This window comes from Macaca nemestrina, chromosome 4 (genome assembly GCF_043159975.1).
Source record: "Macaca nemestrina isolate mMacNem1 chromosome 4, mMacNem.hap1, whole genome shotgun sequence".
Lineage (NCBI taxonomy): Eukaryota > Metazoa > Chordata > Mammalia > Primates > Cercopithecidae > Macaca > Macaca nemestrina.
In genome coordinates, this window is record NC_092128.1 from 103,465,295 (window position 1) to 103,472,364 (window position 7,070).

The window sequence follows — 7,070 nt, forward strand, 5'->3', positions numbered from 1 at the left end:
AATTCTCCTGCCTCAGCCTTCCAAGCTGGGACCACAGGCACATGCCATCATGCCCAGCTAATTTTTTGTATTTTCAGTATAGATGGAGGGGGTTCTCACCATGTTGCCCAGGCTGGTCTCAAACTCCTGAGTAAAGGCAATCCACCCACCTCGGCCTCCCAAAGTGCTAGGATTATAGGTGTGAACCACCACGTCCGGCCAGCATTTCTGATCTATAAATACAACTGTCCTCAACCAACAGTTTACTTCATTTATTGTAATACATTCATAATTCAAAGATGTGATTGCCACTGAAAACTATTTTTCAGGGGAGGGGTTGGGAAGGGGAAAAAAGTATTTTTCAAAGGAAGTTATTGGCTGGGTGAGGTGGCTGACACCTGTAATCTCAGCACTTTGGGAAACAAAGGCAGGTGGACTGCCTGAGTTTGAGACCAGCTTGGGCAACATGGTGAAGCGCCATCTCCATAAAAGACACAAAAATATTAGCCAGGCGTAGTGTTGCGTGCCTGCAGTCCCAGCTACTCAGGAGGCTGAGGTGGGAGGATCATGGAGCCCAGGAGGTCAAGGCTGCAGTGAGTTGTGATTGCACCACTGCACTCCAGCCTGGGTAACAGCGACACTTTATCTTGAAAAAAAAAAGTTATTTACTGTGAAGAGGGGCAGAATATGCCACACCAAAATATGCCACTTTAGTATAAGGATTATTTTGAGCTGCTTGAAAAACATCAGATGCAAGAAGGGCATCCTGATCTCTTTTCTTCCCGAAAACAGGAAATAAGAACTCCCACATGAAAGATGCCTTCCTTGTACCAGGAGAAAAGAAACATTCTTCAATGGGACATCATAGCTGAGAGAATTCATAGAAATAGACCTTGTTAAAATAATTATTATTTTGGTGGGCGCCTGTAACCCTAGCTATATATATATATATATACACACACACACACACACACACACATATACGTGTATATATGTATATATATAAAGTTATTTGTAGCATCCACACATAATTTAGTCACTTTTCCACAACTGCCTCTCATTATTCAACTTAATATAAAAGCATTTAGATTTCGCCACTTCTCTGGGTGTTCATTTCCTTATGAGGACTCTAAATGATTCGGGGCAGGTGAGCCCCCAAATCGGGGCCTAGCCCAGGAAGTTTCTTGGCTTCACCCAGCAAAGAATTCAAAAGTGAGCTGGCGGTGTTAGACAGCGACATTTATTGAAGCGGCAGTGCACAGCAGCAGCGAAGCACTAATCCTTGTGGAGTGGGGCTACCAGGTAGTGTGTGTGCCTAGAGTAGCAGCTCAAAGACAGGTCTGTAGTCATGTTCATATCTACTTGTAATTATATCCAAATTGAGGGGTGAATTATGCAGAAGTTTCTAGGAAAAGAAATGCAGACGTTTCTAGGAAAACAACCCCGGTGGTACGGTCATTACCAGGAAAGGGATGGCAACTTCTGGGTGTTGCCATGGCAATGGTAAACTGACATGGCACATTGGTGGGCGTGTCTTATGGAAAGCTGTTTCCTCAATCTGGTCCCCTCTTTTGAGCCTCGCCTGTGGAATCCCACCTCCTACCTCACCGTGTCATGTAGAACATATACATTTGTATGCTTTTCTCTTGTTATTTTTTTATTTATGGCAATTTAATTATCAGGCTCAGCTAAAAACCCTCAGGGTAGAAGTAAATTTTTGCATCCCCTTTTCTGAAATAGAAAAATTGGCATTCGTATCAGATAAGTTCATTCTATCTGCGAGATCATAATTTAAATGCTAGCAGATTAATTTTGAGGTCTATAATGGCAAGTGAAACAAAAATCTGGAAAAGTTATGTTGGAGGAGAGGAGAAGGAGCCCTTGGGAGGCTACTACAAAATAATCTTATAATCACATAACTTGAGGTTTTTATGTGCTTTAGATAGAGAGTGCTGGACCTTACCACCAGGTAATTGTATGTAAAGAATCTTGAGGCCGGGCGCGGTGGCTTACATCCCAGCACTTTAGGAGGCCGAGGCGGGTGGATCACGAGGTCAGGAAATCGAGACCATCCTGACTAACACGGTGAAACCCCGTCTCCAATAAAAATACAAAAAATTAGCCGGGCGCGGTGGCGGGCGTCTGTAGTCCCAGCCACTCGGGAGGCTGAGGCAGGAGAATGGCGTGAACCTGGGAGGCGGAGCTTGCAGTGAGCCGAGATTGCACCACTGCACTCCAGCTTGGGCGACAGAGCAAGACTCCGTCTCAAAAAAAAAAAAAAAAAAAAAAAAATTCTTGGATTTGGCCGGGCGCAGTGGCTCACACCTGTAATCCCAGCACTTTGGGAGGCCGAGGCAGGTAGATCACGAGGTCAGAAGATCGAGACCATCCTGGCTAACACGGTGAAACCCCGTCTCTACTAAAAAAAAAATACAAAAAATTAGCTGGGCGTGGTGGCGGGTGCCTGTAGTCCTAGCTACTCCGGAGGCTGAGGCAGGAAGTTTAACAGGCGAAAGAAAAAGCTCTCTGCACAGAGACGGTCCCAGAGAAAATGGGTTCCTGCTTCCGCAATGAAATGCAGAAGGTGGTGGTGGTGGTGTTTTTGAGATGGAGTCTCGCCCTGTTGCGCAGGCTGGAGTGCAATGGTGCGATCTTGGCTCACTGCAACCTGTGCCTCCCGGGTTCAAACTCTTCTCCTGCCTCAGCCTCCCTAGTGGCTGGGATTACAAGTCCCTGCCACCACACCCAGCTATTTTTTGTATTTTTACTAGAGATGGGGTTTCATCATGTTGGCCAGGCTGGTCTCCAACTCCTGACCTCGTGATATGCCTGCCTTGGCCTCCCAAAGGGTTGGGGTTACAGGCGTAAGCCACCATGCCCGGCTGAAATGCAGAAGGTTTTTTGTTTTTTGTTTTTGTTTTTTTTTGAGACGGAGTCTTGCTCTGTAGCCCGGGCTGGAGTGCAGTGGCCGGATCTCAGCTCACATGCAGAAGGTTTTAAAGATGAGCTTGGGGAGGTGGTGTCTGATTTACATAGGGCATGAAAGATTGATCGGACCAGGTGTGTTATTTGCATAGCACACAAAGAAGCTGGCTGCCCCACCCTAATCTTTTCCTATGCAGATGGGTTTTCTACCTGGCTGGCGTCATGTTGCCTGTTCCTTTACTGTACACGTGGTGACAAAGAAAAGGGAAGATGGAGCCTCCATGTTTAACGTGCCTGGGCCTCAGGTAGCCCTTTTCTATTGGCACACCTGTGCAAGTGTGCAGCTTGCTTATCATGGATTACATAGGATTTTGTAAGTTACCCCAGTGACTTCACTATTACAATGTCCCAGTTTAGAGGTGAGCACTGGAAGCTTAGCTCATCCAGTCAGAGAGCAAGCAGCACCAAAGAGTCTTGGTGTTGAGTATCCCTGCCACTCTCCAAGCCCTTGTGCTGGGCTGTTAAAGAGCAGTCCCTTGACTCAGAGGTCGTATCTGCCCTGCAGCGATCATAAAGACTAACTAAATTCAGGCAAAATGTCAAGATAAGGCCTTTAGCTTCATTATAAAATGGAAACTAAAGATACATTGATAGTAATTCTCTGTATAACTTATCTTGCATCTATTACATGAGATATTTCAGAAAATGTTTTGATTTCCATTATTTCCTAGGAAACAAATTGCTGCGTTCCACCTAAAGGAAGACTTTACTAATGCCAATGTCACGTTAGGAAGATCTTTCTTCATTTCAACTAACAAAGCTTTGGTATACCAGTGAACAAGTTAAATAATGGGATATATAAAACCTTTTCAAGTAGAAGTTTGTTTGTTTTTGAGACGAAGTCTCACTCTTTCACCCAAGTTAGAGTGCAGTGGTGCAATCTCAGCTCACTGCAACCTCCGCCTCCTGGGTTCAAGCGATTCTCCTGCCTCTGCCTCCTGAGTAGCTGGGACTACAGGGGTGTACTACCATGCCCAGCTAATTTTTGTATTTTTAGTAGAGACAGGGTTTTACTATGTTGGCCAGGCTGGTCTCGAACTCCTGACCTCGTGATCTGCCTGCCTCAGCCTCCCAAAGTGCTGGGATTACAGGCCTGAGTCACTGTGCCCAGCCTCAACTAGAAGTTTTAAAATAGTAAATGGAATTGCATGTCTGTGTGATTCTTAAGCCATTTTACCTTCTCGCTCAAAGTGACTATCACTGATACCAAATCAATACCCATCATGCCGGTTGCCATATGTACTTCTGCCTCATCTCCAGGGAGGTTTAGCTAAGGGGAAATGATGGGGTCAAATCAAGCCGAGGGATGAATTGCAGACAGATGGGAACTGCCCTGAGGATGGGGTCTATGTCCTATTCATTTTTACAAATAAAGACCTGACACATAACAGTGATAATAATAAGGGAGGAGACCACCCCTCATATTGTCTTATGCCCAATTTCTGCCTCCAAAGAAAGAAAAAGTAAAAACTAAAAGGCAGAAATGAAATCTACAGGCAGACAGCCTGGTGCTGCACCCTGGGCCTGGTAGTTAAAGATCGACCCCTGACCTAATTGGTTCTGTCATGTATAGATTACTGACATTGTATAGAAATGCACTGTGAAAATCCCTATCTTGTTTTGTTCCGATCTAATTACCGGTGCATGCAGCCCCCCAGTCACGTACCCCCTGCTTGCTCAATCATGACCCTCTCACGCGCACCCACTTAGAGTTGTGAGCCCTTAAAAGGGACAGGAATTGCTCACTCGTAGAGCTCGGCTCTTGAGACAGGAGTCTTGCCGATGCCCCCGGCCGAATAAACCCCTTCCTTCTTTAACTCGGTGTCTAAGGAGTTTTGTCTGCTGCTCATCCTGCTACAATAACACTGACAGATGTAGGCAGCAGTGATTTGGAGTATCATATGTTCTTCCCTTTCAACCATTGTACACTCTAGAAACAAAGAAATGTTTGTTTAGTAAACGCAACTTCTTTATACTCAGAACCTAGGACTTAGTCAATTGACACAATCATCTTCCAATAAATACTACACGTTAAGTTGGTGACTAGGTGCCAAAAAGGTGTAGTGAGGTTGAGGGGTATACCAAGGTTATCTGAAAGAACACACCACCATTGGATTTATGGTGTTGTATATGTGGGAGAGGGCAGAGGTGCCTCCAAGAACTCCCTGGGTGGTAGACTGAAAAGGATGGTGGTGCACATAGATGGGTCCCCTGCATGTCACCTCCAAATTAAGCTGTGATGAAGACGTCCCTGCTACACTGTAACTCACTGTCCGAACCAAGCACCTTAAAATGGGGTTTGAGGAGATGGTGAGAAGTGATAACAGTGTTGCCAGATGACATCCCAAAGGCAAGCAGAAGATAAGAGCTTTTCCAAAGCTGCTGTCCTGAGAAGGCCTCACTTCCTGCCTAAGTAGTGCCTACCTCAGTACTCGATTTAGAGACTCCAGGAAACCCTCTCTAACCCAAGGCTAGATTAGGTGACCTGATATGATCCTGTAGCACCTGTTATTACACTTTGATAGCCTATTTCAGGTCATGACTCTGGAGACTCATGGCATCAATTCTGTCCTCAACCAGACTCCATCTGTTTCTTAGGGCCATGGTTATTGTAGCCCCTGTGGCATCCCCATGGAGTAGTTAGTGTGGAGCCTCGTGAAGAGTATACACCCAGGTCATTGTGGAATGGATCATGTAGTCTTAACCTTAGAGGACTCATTTGGCCTTGTCCCTGTTTCCACCAGCATTCCACACCAAACACAACACGATGTGCAGAGGCTGAGATTAGGAATGAGTTGGCCAGAATCACAGAAGGTTGGGGTAGGAAGACCATAGTGGGGTTCTTGTGAAGGCTTCTTGATTATAGGTGACCCAACATCTTTGCTTCTGTTGTAGGATCTGGAAAGACATTCCACTTCCTATTAAAACCATCCAATTCCTACTTCCTTAGATTACATGGCAAGATGAAAGGGAGTGAATTTTCCTTAATGTGTTGGTGTGAAGCCATTGAATCTGATTGCCTTAACACTTGTACAATACCAGTACAAGTAGTGTGGAAAAAACTGACTCAATGTTAGTAGTACTTAGTAGTTACTTCGATGGACTGGGGCTGTCTTTACAATAGGAAGATGTCAGGACTCTAGAAGGTTGGAAAAATTGACAGTAGGTGGATAAGAAGCACAAAAATAGAATGGGGCCAATCAGTGGATACTTCTGCTTTGTAGTTCTGCCCATAGTTGGACCTTTATCCTAAAGGCTAGATGAAAAGTCTGGTTATGTTTGGAAGCTGTTGGACTCCTGTGGCAGGTTGCATGTGTGGGGACAAGACTCTGAGAAGGAGACTGTGGGAAAATTCACATTGGTGCTGTTGGGAATAACATCTCAGAGGGCAAAGAGAATGTGACTGGGCAGAGGGAGAAGCTGGGCTGTGAGACAGTCACAACAAAGGCCTCAGCCATTCCCACTTAGGGCTTTCTTGCCAGTTAACAGGAACTACAGGCATGTGCTAACACACCTGGCCAATTTTTCTTTTATTTATTGTAGAGATGGGTTCTCACTATATTGCCCAGCCTGGTGTCAAAACTTGTGGCCTCAGTAGTTGACTATTTTAGTTTCATCTTGTTAGTGGTATCATGGAGTATTTGGCCTTTCGTGTCTGGCTTATCTCACTTTATATAATGTCCTTTGGGTTCATCCATGTTGTCATAAATGGCTAGATTTTCTTCTATTTTTAAGGTGAAGGATATTCCATCATACATGGATAGACCACATTTTCTTTCTCCATTCACTCATCATGGATGTGTAGTTTGCTTGCATGCCATGGCTACTGTGAATAAAGCTGCACTTAACCTGAGTGCAAACATCTCTTCAAGACTGATTTCAGTTCCTTCTGATATACCCAGAAGTGGGATTGCTGGATCATATCGTAGTTCTAACTTTTTGAGAAACTTCTATATTGTTTTCCACAGTGCTCACACCACTTTACTTTCCCATCAACAGTGCCCAAGGGCTCTTTCCTCATGTCCTAACCAACATTTGTAATCTTCTGGGTTTTCTTTCTTTCCTTTTTTTTTTTTTTTTTTTTTTGAGATAGTCTTGCTCTGTCG